General features: G+C 41.9%; 1 pseudogene; it reads right to left on the bottom strand.

Annotated features, from left to right (window-relative positions):
* Nucleotides 1–6,420: 6,420 nt before the first annotated feature.
* Nucleotides 6,421–8,407, bottom strand: LOC117713423 (NSFL1 cofactor p47 pseudogene; annotated as a pseudogene).
* Between the last annotated feature and the right edge of the window lie 7,439 nt (nucleotides 8,408–15,846).

The raw sequence follows: 15,846 nt of genomic DNA, 5'->3' as shown, positions 1-15,846 counted from the left end.
CAATGACACAGGTCTGTAATTTTAGCAATGACAAGATGGGAAGTTTATGAGTTAGATAGCCTGGCCTACATAGCAAAATCATAAGCCAATGTGAGACCCTGTCTCAAACAAAAGATGGAAAGAGCCTAGCAACTGTTCACAGAGCAGCATGAACGGTATACCCTTACATATGTACACACAGAGGCACAAATATGCACACATACACAAAAAAGACAAAAGAAGAGGGGGGAGAGGGTGAAGAGAGCAAAATGGAGGGGGGCATTTGTTTTGATCACCAAGACATTAACAGTTATGTCCATCAGTACAAGTGGAACCATCTGACCTGATATGTGGTATCTCTGTCTAATGTATAAAATTACAGTCACAAACATGATCAAGAAGTATCTTTACACACACTACCAGGAGTTAACCCCCAAGGTTATTTAATGAAAACAAGTATATATATATATATATATATATATATATATATATATGTATAAAATATATATCTTAAGGAATGCATGGCAGGATATCTTATCACTTAAGGGATATCTTATATATATAAGATATATAAGAGATATCATATCATATATATATGATATATCATATCACACACACACACATATATATGTGTATGTGTATATATATATATATATATATATATGTGTGTGTGTGTGTGTGTGTGTGTGTGTGTGTGTGTGTGTGTGTGTGATATGATATATCTTAAGGGATGCATGGCAGGGAACTCTGGAAAAATTGAGAGGAAGGGAATGAGAGTAGCTTTTGATCTAAATACATTGTGCAATTCTCAAAGAATAAATAAAAGTATATTAGAGCAATAAAAATAATCAAAGAAACTACCTTCTGATCTTGAGAGAAGGGAGCATACTGCACATATATGTATATATGTGTGTGTGTGTGCTATTTATGTAGACTATACATTCACATTATATAAAATACATACAATTCATATTTACAGATGTAATAAATATGCACATCTATATATTATAAACCAAGGCCTAACAAAAATCCATCCAGGGGGAAAAAGGGATGAAGAGGATAGATAACAAAGCTCAACTTTCCTAATGACTTTGCTTCGTAATTGCAATTAGAAATTATGTCTTTTATCAAAAAGTGTAACATAATTAAATAAAGCAGTTGCTAAACCGAAAAGAAGAAAGACAAGTAGAATGAAGAAGTGAGTTTAACCACAGATCAAACTCGTGTACTGCAAAGCCACGTGGAGGTATTTGAAGTCTCTAGACAGGGATGTCTGCTGATGAACCATGACAAGTGTGACTTGTTTCTAGACTCTGAAAAGTGCTTCTTGTAGTGGCTGGAGTCCTCACAGTGTTGGCAGTTCCCGTGCTGTTTGTCCAGCACTGCAACGATATCAGCTACAGCAGTGGTGTGCTTTGTTCAATAGGTGTGAGAGGGCATTATAGAAGGAGAGGGGGTGGACCAAGATGGTGGCTGAACTTGGTCCATCAGCCATGTTCTAAAAATAGCACTTGTCTCTTCATAAGTACCATACCCTTCAGGGGTACAGTGGAGGCAGTTTGCAGTATCATGCTACCTGCTTCACATTAACTTTCTTTTTTGTTGTTTGAACCTAGACATTATGCTCTCTCACTTGCCGGCTTACAATCCTATGAAATTAGTTCAGTATATGAAGAGTTGTTCTTTTTTGTGTGTTTACATTTCAAATAATATCCCCTTTCATGGTTACCCCTCTACAAAACCCCTGTAGGAAAAAATATGGATGGGGAACCCAGGGTTCCTCCCCCCATGCCATGGGTAGTCTGCTGGGAACGCTCTGGGTTCCTCCAGCTGGAAGTTGGGTCCGGCTGCTCATTAACTAAAGGCCTCTCCATGGTTCCTCACAACTCCTCAAGGCGCAGCTCCAACACACGAGGAAGTCCTTGGGTTTCCAAAACCGGTTTATTGACATGGCAGGTGGTGGATGGATCTGGATGCACACCCCATAAAACCCAGGGTGGACCTGAGTTAAATAGGGAAGGGGGGGAAGGACTGGGGAGGAATGTTTAATCGGCTCCACCCTCTGGCCTTCAGGTACCTCATTAGTATGTAAATCTCTCTAGGGCCTGGATCATCACACCCTCCACCTGTGTACATGACTGAAGGGTGAAGGTGGAATGGTGATTAGACCTTGTGTTTAGGCCCAGCAAACCCCCATCCCATCCTCCCTTTCCCCACTCCCTTTTGCCACTATAAGGGTGCTCTACTACCCACTCACCCACTCTAGTATCCCCCTGTGCTGTGTTATCAAGCCTTCTTCCCCTCCCATTGATGTCAGATAAGGCCATCCCCCACTTCACATATATCTGGAGTCCTGGCTCCTTCCATGTATACTCTTTGGTTGGTGGTTTAGTTCCTGGGAGCTCTGGGTGGTCTAGTTAGTTGTTATCATTCTTATGGGGTTACAATTTTCTTCAGCTCCTTCAGTCCTTCCCCTGATCTTCCATTGTATTCCCCAGGCTCAGTCCTATGGTTGGCTGTGAGTATCTGCATCTGTATTGGTCAGGTGCTGGTAGAACCTCTCAGGAAACAGCCATATCAGGCTCCTGTCAGCACACACTTCTTGGCATCAGCAATAGTGTGGGGGATTGGTGTCTGCAGATGGGATGGATCCCTAGGTGGAGCGGTCTCTAGATGTCTTTTCCTTCTGTCTCTGTTCCATTTTTTGCCCCTGTCTTTCCTTTGAACAGGAACATTCCTGGGTTAAAAATTTTGAGATGCGTAAGTGGTCCCATCCCTCTACTGGAGGTGTTGTCTATAAGTTTTATCCCCCCTTTGTTGGGTATTTTGGCTAAAGTCATTGCAGTTGACTTCTGGGGGCCTCTCACTCCCTAGAGTCTGGGACTTTCTAGTGGCTATCCCCAGTTCCCCATCCCCCACTGCTATATGTTTCTATTCAATTTCCTGACCCTCTGTACTTCTTTCCTGTCTCTTCCAAAACTTGTTCCTGCTCCCCTTTTTTCCCTTACCCTTTTCTATCCCAGGTCCCTCCCACCCTCTTTCTCCTGTGAGTACTTTGTTCCCCATTCTATGTTGGATTGAAGCATTTACACTTTGATCTTCCTTCTTCTTGAGCTTCATATGGTCTGTGAGTTGTATCCTGAGTATTCTGAGCTTTGGGCAAAAATCCACTTACCAGTGAGTATACACCATGTATGTTCTTTTGTGTCTGGGTTACCTTACTCAGGGTGATATTTTCAAGTTCTGTCCATTTGCCTGCAAATTTCATGAAGTCATTGTTTTCAATAGCTGAGTAGTACTCCATTGTGTAAATGTACCATGTTTTCTGTATTCATTCTTCTGTTGAGGGACATCTGTGTTGTTTCCAGCTTCTGGCTATTATAAGTAAGGCTGCTATGAACATAGTGGAGCATATGTCCTTGTTATATGTTGGAGCATCTTTTGGGTATATGCCCAGGAGTGGTATAGCTGGGTTTCAGGTAAAAACCACTTTGGAAATCAATCTGGCAGTTCCTCAGAAAATTGGTCTTGTATTTAAAACATCACTATATCCATACTTACATAAACATTTTCTGCTGTTATCTTCTGTAAGTTTTGTTGTTTGTAATTTATCTTTAAGACTGATTCACTTTGATGTTTTTTTTTTTTTGTGTAGAATATAAGACCTGTGTGTGTGTGTGTGTGTGTGTGTGTGTGTGTTCTGTTGTGTATTTTGCATGCAGTTGCTCAGTTGTCTCAGTACCATTTGTTGTTGAAAAGTCTACTTTTGTCCAGGTTATTTCTTCTATTATTTTGTCAAGAGCCAGTTGGTTATACTTACGTAGATCTACTTATTTCTAGTCCCTCTATTCTGTTTAATTTAACAATTTGAATATTCCAAACTATCTTGATTACTAAAGTTTTATAGTAACTCTTAAAGCTAAGTAGTGTCAGCTTTCTAACTTAGTTTTTTGTCAATACCAAATTGATCGTTCTGTGTCTTCTCACTCTCATGAACCTTAGAACCAAGTTTATTATTTTCTGTAAAACATCTGTGGAATTTTCTTGGTGCTTTTACAGAATTGTCAGCCCAGGAAATCTGCCATCTTCATAGACTCTTTCTGTGTCTGAATCCTTTTGTGTAGCTTTTTATATCTTTGATAAGACCTTTCCAGTTCTCCCTCACCTACATATAGATCTTATATTTCATTGGGTTTATATTTAAATATTTAAATTCCTTGGCCATTGATACAAATAGAACTGTATTTTAAATTTCTAATTCTATTTTTTCATTGTTGATATATAGGAAAATTACTGACTTCTGAATTTTCATCTTGTGTCTAGAAACCTGGGTACTATCACTTGTGAGGTCCAAAATTGCTTTGTTTCGGTTCTTTAAGATACTCTACAGATGCCATCCTTTCTTCCCTCTCTCCCTCCCTTCCTTCCTTCCTTCCTTCCTTCCTTTCTTTCTTTTCTCCCTCCCTTTTCCCTCCTTCCCTCTCTTCTTCCTTTCTTTCTTAACTTTTTGGACATGGTATTGCTATGTGGCTCTAGCTACTTTAGCACTTGCTGTATAGCTCAAGCTGGCTGTGAATTCATGTCAATCTTCCTACATTAGCCTCCTAGATGCAAAGATTATAGGCATTTCCACCATTCCTGGATAGTTTTATTTCTTCATTCATAAGCTATACTTTTAATTTATTTTTCTTACCTATTACATTTTCTAGGACTTCTGATTAGATACCAAAAAGCTGTTGGTAGTGAAAGAGACAATCATGCCTCATTTCAGGTTATAACATAGCTATTGACTGTTAAGTCTCAGATTAGTTGTAGGTTATTTTTTTTTTTTTGTAGATATTCTTTTCTATAAAGAGGAAGTTCCCTTCTATTACTAGTTTCTTGAGAATTATTTTTGTGAATGAATATTGACTTTGAATAATGCTTTTTCTGTATTTGTTGATATGATCATATGATTTCCTTATTTCACTTGTTTTGGTAGATTGCATTAATTTATTTTAAGATATTGAATCAGTCTTAAAACTGAAAACAAATACTACTCATTTGTGATATGTAATTCTTTTTGTACTTGCTGAATTTAATTTGCTAATATTTGGTTGATGTGTTCAAATCTGAGATCATAAAAATGTTAGTTTGTAGCACTCTTGTCTTACAATGTGTTTGTTTGGTAAAAGATACTTTTAAAGTAATGCTAAGCTCATAGAGTAAATTAGAAAGTATTTTCTTGGCTTTCTGGAAGAGGTTTTGGAGGAAGCATAGAATTTATTCAGTATTTGGTAACATTCAGCAGTAAGCCTGCCTGGACCTGGTGCTTTCAGTTCTATTATGCCATTGACTTATTTAATTGGTTTAGCTAGTAGATATGAGCCTATTGAAATTGTCGATTTCCCTTTGCATAGACTTTGATTGACTTGTCTTTGAAGGAATGGGTATAGTTTCCTCAATTATCAAACCTATGAGCATAGAGCTTTTCAGGACCCACCTTTTCTCAATCCTTTCACATTTGTGTGTTCTGTTGTCCTAAAACTTCTTTCATCCACAACAATGTTCATTTGGATTTTCGATATTTTTCTTAGTTAACCTGGACAGAGAGTCATTGATTTTGTTAAAGTTTTTCAACAGTCAGCTTTTGTTTTTCGATGTTTTTTGTGATCCATTTTTTATGGTCTATTTTGTTTTAGTTTGAACTTAATTTTCTCTCTTTTTCTTTTAGTGCTCAACTTACAGTAAATATTTATTATCTATAACAAACTAAACTTTAAAATAAATCCGTGATTATCATGTGACTTGATAGCAACAAGGGATAAAAATTCAAAGAATTTACCAGTATTTTCCAGGAAACTTTAGTTTTCTGAAATTTTGTTTATATGAGAAAGTTCCAATTTCTTCTTCACTTAAAAAAAGAGTGAATTTCAGGAAGAACAGAGTTCTAGCTAGGTGTCTGTTGTTGATTTCTCTCAATACTTTTCTTCACTTTAGGCTTGTTTTCTTGGAATGAATTGGGTACAATTCTTAGCTCTGATCTTCTAGAGAAAGGTATTATTGCCTCCCCCTAGGTTTTTTCTTTTCAAAATTTGTTATTCTATGGTTTTATGGAGTTTGAATTTCTTAAGCCTCTGGGTAGTCTCCCCCAACTCTATATATTCTATGTATTTGTGTTTACTGAGCTTCCTTGATATGTTGAGATCAATTGAAAGAAATTCTAAATTCTTGTTCATTCTTCAAATTTTTGTGTTTTCTTTTTTTTTTAAAGCCATCACAAAAACCCAGGAAATACAACTAAAGAGAAAACAAACGTCTAACTGAACTCTAAGAATCCAGAGCTACAGACGAGGCGTGGCACTGGAAGGGCTAGGTGTGTACAGGGGGCGGGAGGCAATCCCCAGGGGCATGGCCACAGTCATGGGAGACACACAGGGAGGTGAGGCAGCAGCTGGGTCGTTATGTTGACCACTGCACGATGACAGCGTTGAGAAAATTGGCTTCCTTCAGGGTTTAGTTCTCATCAGCCAGCTCTTTGTTAGGGAAGGTAGTCAGAAAGACAAAACTGATGGCAGCCATAGCTGTACGGGCATCCACGATGAAGAGCTGGTTGAGGCTGGTCCCGTGGCTGTGGTTGAATTTCTGCACCAGCCTCCCACCATCTGCTAGTCAGATTTGGATCACCAAAGTAGGTTCTGCCTCACTGATCAAGATGGACGAGCTAGCTTCGGCTTCATTTTCTGCTTGCTGGGCTGGAAAACTGGTGTTTAATACCTGGGGGAGAGGGAGCATGCTGCTCAGTTTCTGGCTCGCTCCAGTGAAAGCTCCCTTGAGCTTTATGAAGTCCTCTTCCCAATGATCTTCCATATCCGAGTTCACTGCCCACCGTGAGCTAACCTCAGAAGCCCTGCAGGAACCTCCCCTCTACGGATAGACTCCAGAACCTTGGTACTGGATGGGTGTAGCCTCTAAGCCATTGTCTAGGCTGAATCCAGAGCTTTAGCAGTACATGAACATCCTGGCCTGAATGCTGCCTCCTTTCTTCTGACACATAAGCAGGCTCTTCCTTTGGTCCTCGATAGCCCAGTCTTGCAAACAGTCTAGTTCACTTGGTCTCTCCAGGGCTCTTGGTCAGCTACGGCCCCATGCTCTTTGGCACCCTTAAACGGATAATCCAGCAGCCCGTTAGAACTTTTCTTCCTAGGAAGGCCAACAAGCTGCTGTCCACTTCTCTCTGAGCCCACTGAGTAAAACCTCTGTCTCTCTTCTTCCTCTTCATTTTGGTCATGAATGAGGTCTCTGAAGGACGTCACTCTATTACCACTAGTAGCTGTGCCTCTGGACAATGAACTTGTGGTGGCCTGTGAAATGGTCACAATGTCTTCATCCCCTCCATCCTCATAAAAGCTTGCAAAGTGCAATCTGCAGGTCCCTGACAGCTGACTCCAGGAAGAAACTGGCCCACTCCTCCTCAGGGTCTGACTGTCACCTCCCAAACTGAACTCCCTCAAGGGCGCTCCACTGCTGCTGTCGCCCCATGCACTCCCCAAACCACTCCGGCGGACACTGTCTTGTTAATTATTGCTCTGACTACTTATTCTTCCCCTTTCTCCTTCTGTAACTTCTTTTTGTGCCTCACCTCTAGCAATTACATGCTTCTTGTGTATTATTTCTGACGTTTTCGGAATCTCTTTGCTCTCTTAAGTTTTAGAAATTTCCATTTGGAATTTGGAGGAATAGTATGATTTATTTATTCAGCATTTGATAGTGTTCAGCAGTAAGCCTGAATTCCAAAATTTCAAAATAACCTCAAGTTCATAGATGGTCGTCAGCCAAGTCTAGTACAGTAATAAGCAAGTGCCTTGTGACCTTAAATTTTGCTGTGATAACAGTGTAGGGTGTTCCAGAAAGGAGTTGTTTAGAGATTTAAGCAGAAAAACTTACAAACAAAATTGTATTATTCTGTCTAGTCCTTGCCCCATGCTAACCCTGTGTAGCTGGGGTGGGGAGAGTCACAGATAAATTAAATTTGTTCATGAGTTAATAAATGAATTAGGATGACAAATCTATGAAGATGTATCAAATTCACTGATTTTTATAAAACAGTTTTGGAAATTTTCATGATAAAGAGGTTGAAAAGAGGCTCAGTGGGAGGGGGAAACACATTCAGATTTTGAGGTGATTTGTGAGCCCTCTGAAAGCTTTAACAAGTGACTAAAGTGTCCTCCTGTTTAGTGTCCTGCTCAGGAACTATGCCTTCTGCAAGGGCTTGCCTGAGTTAGCTCAGTGCAGTCCAGTTCTCTGAAATGAGCTGTCTGTGGCTGCTGCATAGCCCAGGGCCAGTCCCTGGTGAGCTGTTAATCAACTGCTAAACTGCCACAAAGTCTAGAGGTCACTGATCCCTCCTCACTCTGTACAATGCTATTGATTCCTGCTGCTGCTCCATGCTCCCATGACCTCTCTAAATGCCCTGTGGTCTGTGCTTCCTGTCCCTCAAGATGTGGTGGCCTGTACCTCTACTACCTTTGCTGCAGGGACTGGAGTGTGGTGCCGAGGAAGACACCAGAGCCACAGCAAGGTTCAAGGTTGGCACTTCTTACGGAGGGCATCCTTGCCCCTCTCTACGTACTGCTTAGACTGACGGCTGGAATTCTTCAGAGTAATTGTTTCGGGGGCCGTCGCTCTGAAACCTCAGAGATGACCTTTCTCCAGGCTGCATTACTTATGTCAGTCCTAAAACTTCTCAAGGGAAGTGTGTTCTGGCCCCTGACAAAGACGGCTGCCTCCTGACTGTCCTCAAAACATTTTCCTCCACTCCTCTCCAGCGAGATAATTTGCTGAAGTTTGCTTTTTATTTTAGTTGCTTGAGAAGGTTTCATGTTTAAGGGACCAGAAAGAAACATTTCTTTGGGGATTTACTGTATCTATTTTAAATAGGTTGAAAACTATGCCCTACAGACAGCGAGTATAATTTTCAAAGACAAGTTCCTGAAGACTTGGGGGCAATGAATTATAGCCTTTACCAAGATAAAGTTAGACAGACTACATCAAGGAACTGGCACGTGTGGGGAGAGTGGGTGAGAGCCTGGCCATGGCCAGGCTGATGTGGGTTCACACATCAACTCTAACACAGTTTGCGGCTTTTACATTTAACTTGCATTTCATCAATGGATGCTCGGCTGCATGCACATAGAAGGTGCAGTGTGATGCTCTGGTTCATCTGAACTTTAGACAGAGGTTCAATGGAGTTAGCAAATGTGTCTCTCACCTCACATACTTGTCATTTCATGTTGGTAAGGACAGGTGACATCACTCTAAAGAAGATTCCTATCAGACATAACATTCCTTGTACAACTGTATCCATGAATCCAGTTGGTCTCAACAGGGTGTTCCTTCTGTACGACTGGGGCTTCATGTGCATGGCCAGTGCCTCCTCACCTCTGAGCCTTCTGCTGCACGTGGACACCGAAGCCTTGCTAGGGACTATGTGGAAAGATCTGGCTCCTATGGTGTACTATCAGAAGCAGTGGCACCTCTAAGAATTGGGGGCATGCTAAGAAGCTTAGGGATTGAGGATGTACCACAAAATGGATTGTGGAACTTCAGCTCTTGCCTTCTTTGTTCCTGCCTTATGAAAAGCTTTGCTCTACCTCAAGCTCTTCTCTTCAGATATGCATGTGCCTTCTTTGGCAAAGAACTGGGGCAGAGACATGTGGGTCTCTGAGTTCTAGGCCAGCCTGAGCTACATAGCCAGTTCAGACACATACGGATATTCCTCTCCCCCCCACCTCTCTCTCTCTCTCTCTCTCTCTCTCTCTCTCTGTGTGTGTGTGTGTGTGTGTGTGTGTGAGAGAGAGAGAGAGAGAGAGAGAGAGAGAGAGAGAGAAGAAGAAGAAGAAGAAGAAGAAGAAGAAGAAGAAGAAGAAGAAGAAGAAGAAAACTTATTCTCAAATGTGTAAGTTTCTTAAGAATTCTTGGTTAAGTCATTCTTCTTTTATAAAATCATAAGATCTTTGAGATCTTTGTCACCTGGGTGTTACAGCTGAGTCTGATGTGATTTACCAAGTGGCCCAGGCTGTGTGTTGTAGCCCAGGCTGTGTACTGTTCTCTGTAGGAGCTCAGCTCAGGTCAGACACAGACTCCTGCCCACCACAAAGTGGCCATAACAGCAATGATGGTAATTAGAAAACCAAACTTGCTTCACATACATGGGAAGGTACACAAGCAACCATCTCCTGTCCCTGTCCCCCACATGGAAAGCCACTTCTAGGGAAATTCAAGTTTGCTACTATTCTGTTCACTATATATGTACATCTTTAACACATATGCATGAATTTACATTCCTTACCCATAAAACATACAACAACACACACATACACAACAAACTCTAGCACATATGAACATACACCCACACACATGCACAAAAGCACAGATACACACAACTAAAACACAATATAAACACAAATAACTGTTTATACAGACACAGATATCTATCTCCCTGCAAAAATATAGCAGCATACATATCTATGTATTTAAATCATATACATAAATAGACAAACATACATGTGAATATATGTGTAGAGAAATAAACATACACAAATATATACACACAAAGAAACACACATAAACACATATAGACAGAAATGTACATGCACAGACATACACGTACACACACACACACACACACACACACACACACACACCTATGCCTGCTAGCTACCACATATCAGTAACAAGGAGGTTTCATCTTCTTTGGCAGCAGGAAGCTGGTAGTGTCTGTCACCACCTTCTCAAGAAAGGGCTATCCCCATGGGGCAGAAACCAGGCACTAGAGCTGTTTCCTGAAGACGTGGACCAGAACTGCTATATGAGACAGATCAGTCAGAAGTCGGCTCAGGTACCCACTTCTTTTCCACAGATAATTCCTGGTTAATTTTTGTTCCTTCCATGTTTTCAACAGAAACACTCCCAGGGTCTGTTAAGCATATTATAGCACTGACTTTCTCCTTTAGTGGAACTGAAGTAAATTGTGTGCACTGTGCCTGTCCTGCCGTCTGGAAAGGCAGCTCTCTTCTGCAGGGAACACGAGAAGTGGGTCACCTTGCCCCTGAACAATTCGAAGGAAGTTTCTTTTTGCTGCCACCTGCCTCTGCCTCTCTGCCCATCCTGATTTCCTCTTCAGTTCCTCAGGCTCTATCCTGTGTCCGATTCCCCAGGGCCTCGTTGCTGTCAGTTAATAATACCTTTCAATGCAGTTATTCTCAGACTTTTTGCATTTTAATAGGACCCCCAGGGATTAAAATGCCCCAGAACCAAAAGAATGAATCTCTAATGGTGAAATTCTAGGTACCAGTGACAGGTATTGTGGGAGATTTTATGAGGAGGGTTCTCTCAGAAGAAAAACACCAGGACAGCCTTCAGCTCTGTTGTCTTGGTATGGAAGGCTCATCCTCAACTCAGGAATGTGAATTAATCAGCACTGAACTACGAAAAACCTTAAACTCTGCCAATTCCAATTTCATGTCTTTATCAGCTTTACAGTCAGTCGCTATATGGAAATATTGGTGGTGTTTCCTAGCTGGGAAAATTTTGTCCCATCTGCATAATGCCTGCTGTGACATAGACTATGTGCGATTGGAAATACTTGATATTTGGAGGTCAGGTCTTATCCTGTTCTGAAGGGACACAGGAGAATGGCTGGATGAGGATAATACACTGAGCTATCATTTCCAGATACATTTTGTGCATGGATAAAAAAGAAAGAGAGAGAGAGAGAGAGAGAGAGAGAGAGAGAGAGAGAGAGAGAGAGAGAGAGGAGGAAAAAAGAAAGGAGAAAAGAAAGGAAGGAAGGAAGGAAGAAAGAAAGAAAGAAAGAAAGAAAAAAAGAAAGAAAGAAGGAAAGGGAACAAGAAGGCAGTCTCCATTGTTCCCCTCGAAAGATGTCAGATTCCTGCTCCATATCTGGAACTCTCTATCGCACTGGTTTTTTTTTTTTTCCTCCCCTTGCTAAGTAAACAGCAGAGCTTCATCCATTATTCAGCTATCAGAAGCTTGTCAGGATTTTCTGGCCATGGAACTTGGGAGTTCTTACATTTCTTTAAAAACCGTGGAAAAAATGTATTTGCCAAAAGCCTGGAAAGGGAAATGAAGAAAGATATCAACTTCTACAAAACAATTAATCCTGTGTGCCTCTCACCCCAGAGGGCTAACTTGAGTCTTTCTTTAGTAATGGGAATTTAGTTTCATTTCAGTTTTCTTGTCATTATTCACACTTAAGTACTTGTGGCAAGTATTGTGGAGGAGAAAGAGACTTGTAAACAGGTTTGAGGCACACAGGAAGGAAGGGCTTTGAACTGTACCCATGAGAAAAGTCCCAGAGCTGCTAGGCCTGGCTCTCCTGTAAAGGCCACACACGCTGTCTTCTCCACATACTGAATGGTACAGATTCAGTTTTGTGTAGCTTTTGGAAGACTTTGTGCACTATTCCCCATGTTACATACTACAGTTAAAAGTCATCCTTTGGAAAGATTTCTCTGGTTTAAAAGTTACAGGTCTAAGAATGTTGAAAGGCATGTAAAAATCTTACACATAAAAATATACGTCCCTGATTGTCTTTGTCGTCTGTATCAAGGATGGTTGACTTTTGTCACTGAAAGTACCAAGCGAATGAGGAAGTAGAGAGGTGAGTTGATAATGATGTGATCCCTAAACACAGCCTAACCATCTCCTGCCTACTGGACAACAGCATCTATAAGCCTCCAATATGTCTGCCACTGACTGGGACTCTGGTCTCTCCTGCCACAGTGTATAGGTGTAATGGGCTAGAAACAAAGGGGCTAGCTCAAGTTCAGGAGCTACATTTACTGTGACATTTAAAGCTGAACCCCTCAAGCATGACATATGTGGTACTTCATTTTGTAAAAGGTTTTTTTTTTTTTTTTTTTTTTAAACTATAGCAGCTTAGAATCTTTATTAAAACAATCACTTAAATTATAATCATCCCCCACCCTAAGCAGAAAACTATTTCATGTTCTGGCCCTGACAGAAGTGACAGGGCTCACAGAAAGAGCTGTTTGATAAGAGAACAGAGGAACGGAAGCCCATGGGCACTGGCTTGGCCTCAAGGCACCTGGGAGAGACTGGGTCCTTCGTGAAGGCTGCATGCACCCAGGGGCTATGAGGCTCTGGCCCTGTTGGCAAGAACAGTTAGTCACTATTGCTGGTTGTCAGCCTCTGGGCTTTTTGAAAGTGAGGCAACAAGAGAAACCTGTCTAAAAGATAATAAAGCAGTAACTGAAGCAGTGTTATATAAGCCCACAGGTGTTGTCTACTGAGGCTTGTCAGTGACCTCAGGTCAGAGTATGCTCAGTCAGGGTGTATGACAAACCACAGGCCAACAGAGTGTGCCTCTCTGAGAAAGGCATTGAGAGTGACTTTCTTACATGGTGACCCTGCCCAAGAGTCACTGAAGCTAGAAATGAAATAGCCAGGGTTAGAGCCCAGTTCCCTTGGACTTGAGATGTATCTGTCCTTGACGCTAAAATTATCTTCAAGAAAGAACCCAGACACAGGATCAAATAACCCCTGCTTCCAGACCTTTTTCTACTGGGGCTGGAAACACTTTGGGGATACCATCCTCCCTCTCCCTTTGGGTGCTAAAGTACTTCTGACTGAGTGGGTGTTGGGCACCACCTTCCATCCAATGGTTACACCTGCCATTGTTCAAATACCAGGACTCCCCCATGCTTACATACCTTGACATTTTCCAAAGTTGAGATGCAAAGAATAGTTAAATTAAAATAAAAAGGCCTCCCATAATTTTTATACACCAGCATCATGGTCTTGTGTTCCATAGTCAGTGTCAGATTAAGTTTACGGACAGGAAGAACATCAATCCTGGAAGAAATTCAGGGATAAGCTTCAGGCCCAAGCTTTAGAGCCAGGGTAGACATGGCAAATGCTGGGGTGTCAAGTCCCAAGGACTTTTCCTCAGCCTTAGGTTCCAGACTAGAGTCCTATTCTAGGTGCCCCCAAAAGGCTGGGGTGATACTCAGGAGTGTCTACCTATGGCAGTGGCCTAATGGGCAGCCAACCAGTGGGAACAAGGTAGAGTGCCACAGTTTCTCAAAACCAAACTGTACAATGGAGTGCAGCATTTGTTTTCAACCCCTCAACTCAACTGTCTTCAGGTAATATATATATATATTTTTTCTTGTGGCTTGAGGCATATCGCTGGCTCTGTTAGAACCTGAAGGGCCCTGATTGGTCATAGTAGTGATATCAATTACAAAAAAGGTAGGCCCAGCCATAGAGTATGTGAGCAACATGATATAAATTTCAGCATGGAAGCAACTCATAGAGTTGTAACAAATGTTGCACTCCATTGTATAGTTTGGTTTTGAGCAACCGTGGCACTCTACCTTGTTCCCACTGGTTGGCTGCGCATTATGCCACTTGCCATAGGTAGCCAGTATGACCTCTGTCTATGAGTCAGGCTCAGGAAACAAGGGAGAAAAGGGACACTGCTGATCCCTCAGGGAAGACAAGGACAATGAGGCATAGGTATTGGAGAGAAGCAGAAGAGTAGCATGGGCAGCAGGGCTCTGGAGTTCCATGTGCTGAGTGTGAGCCAATGGCAGCCCTAGTCACAGCTGGGTTCCCAGGCACTCATGGGAGTGTGACCAGGAAACTGCTGTCCCACCGCAGGGCAGGCAGGCGGCTAACACTGTAGGGAGTCATGTATACATTGTAGTGTCAGGTCTCTGCATGGGCTGCACACTGGACTCTTACAGCTGCTTCCCAAACCAGAGTGTGGAGTCAGCAGCAGGCACTGGGACACTTACACCACAGTGCCTAGAATGCAGGAAGGATGGTATCTCATGTACAACAATGACTACTTATGAGAGAGGGGGAAGGGAAAGAAGGAAGGGGAGAGAGAGAGAGAGAGAGAGAGAGAGAGAGAGAGAGAGAGAGAGAGAGAGCAGGAGAAGAGAGATCTCTATATGGTCAGTGTTCAAAAACTACTGAGCACAAAGAGGAGGACTGGACCCTCTACTCAGAGTTCCTAAACAAGCCAGCCCCATATTGATGGTTCCCATGGGATCGGGAACATCCTGTTAGTGTCAAGAGCAGCAAATATGGCAAATCCTGAGGTGGCCCAATCACCTGATATAGTTCTTCAAAGAAGGCCACTCAGGACTGGGTCCTCTTCAAAGTGAGTTTGAGGACTCAAATGCAGATAGGTCTGACTTGGACTTGAGGCATTTAATGGTATTGTGCTTGCTATTGGTGTCTCCCTGTCTGAGTTGTCCTTGTGTAGATGTCTAAGCCTGTCTGCCTCCCTTTGAAGACAGGAGCTCACACTGGCCTAAAGCTTGCCAAATAGCCAGTGAGCCCCAGGGATGCACCTTTCTCTGCCTGATCAGTGCTGTGATTATAAGTGTGCTTTACCATGCCTAGGCTTTGTGTGTGTGTGTGTGTGTGTGTGTGTGTGTGTGTGTGTGTGTGTGTGTTAAATGTATATTCTGGGATTGACTCAGGTCTTCATGATAGTGCAGCAAGCATGTCATTAACTGATAATCTGTCCAGCTGAGATATCTGGTGGCCACAAACTTACTAGAGAAAAAAAGATGGATTTTTAACACTTAGTTTAAGTAATATGCTATGCAGGTAAGGCATAGAGAAGTTGGCTTAACAAATATTTGTTTGTAATGTAGTTGAAGGCATCTAGTTAACTAAAGAGCCTTCTTGTCATCACCATGTGAATGGCTTTGATAAAGATAATGGATGTACTGATGAAAGCACATTTTGCAGGCCAGAGAAGTGAGGAGTTACTTGGTACATGAGAGGAATCAGATCCTATATTTAGGACTGGGCTGAGTTCTG

This window comes from Arvicanthis niloticus, chromosome 8 (genome assembly GCF_011762505.2).
Source record: "Arvicanthis niloticus isolate mArvNil1 chromosome 8, mArvNil1.pat.X, whole genome shotgun sequence".
NCBI lineage: Eukaryota > Metazoa > Chordata > Mammalia > Rodentia > Muridae > Arvicanthis > Arvicanthis niloticus.
The sequence above is the reverse complement of the archived record's forward strand: the minus strand, read 5'-3'. Positions and strand labels throughout refer to the sequence as shown.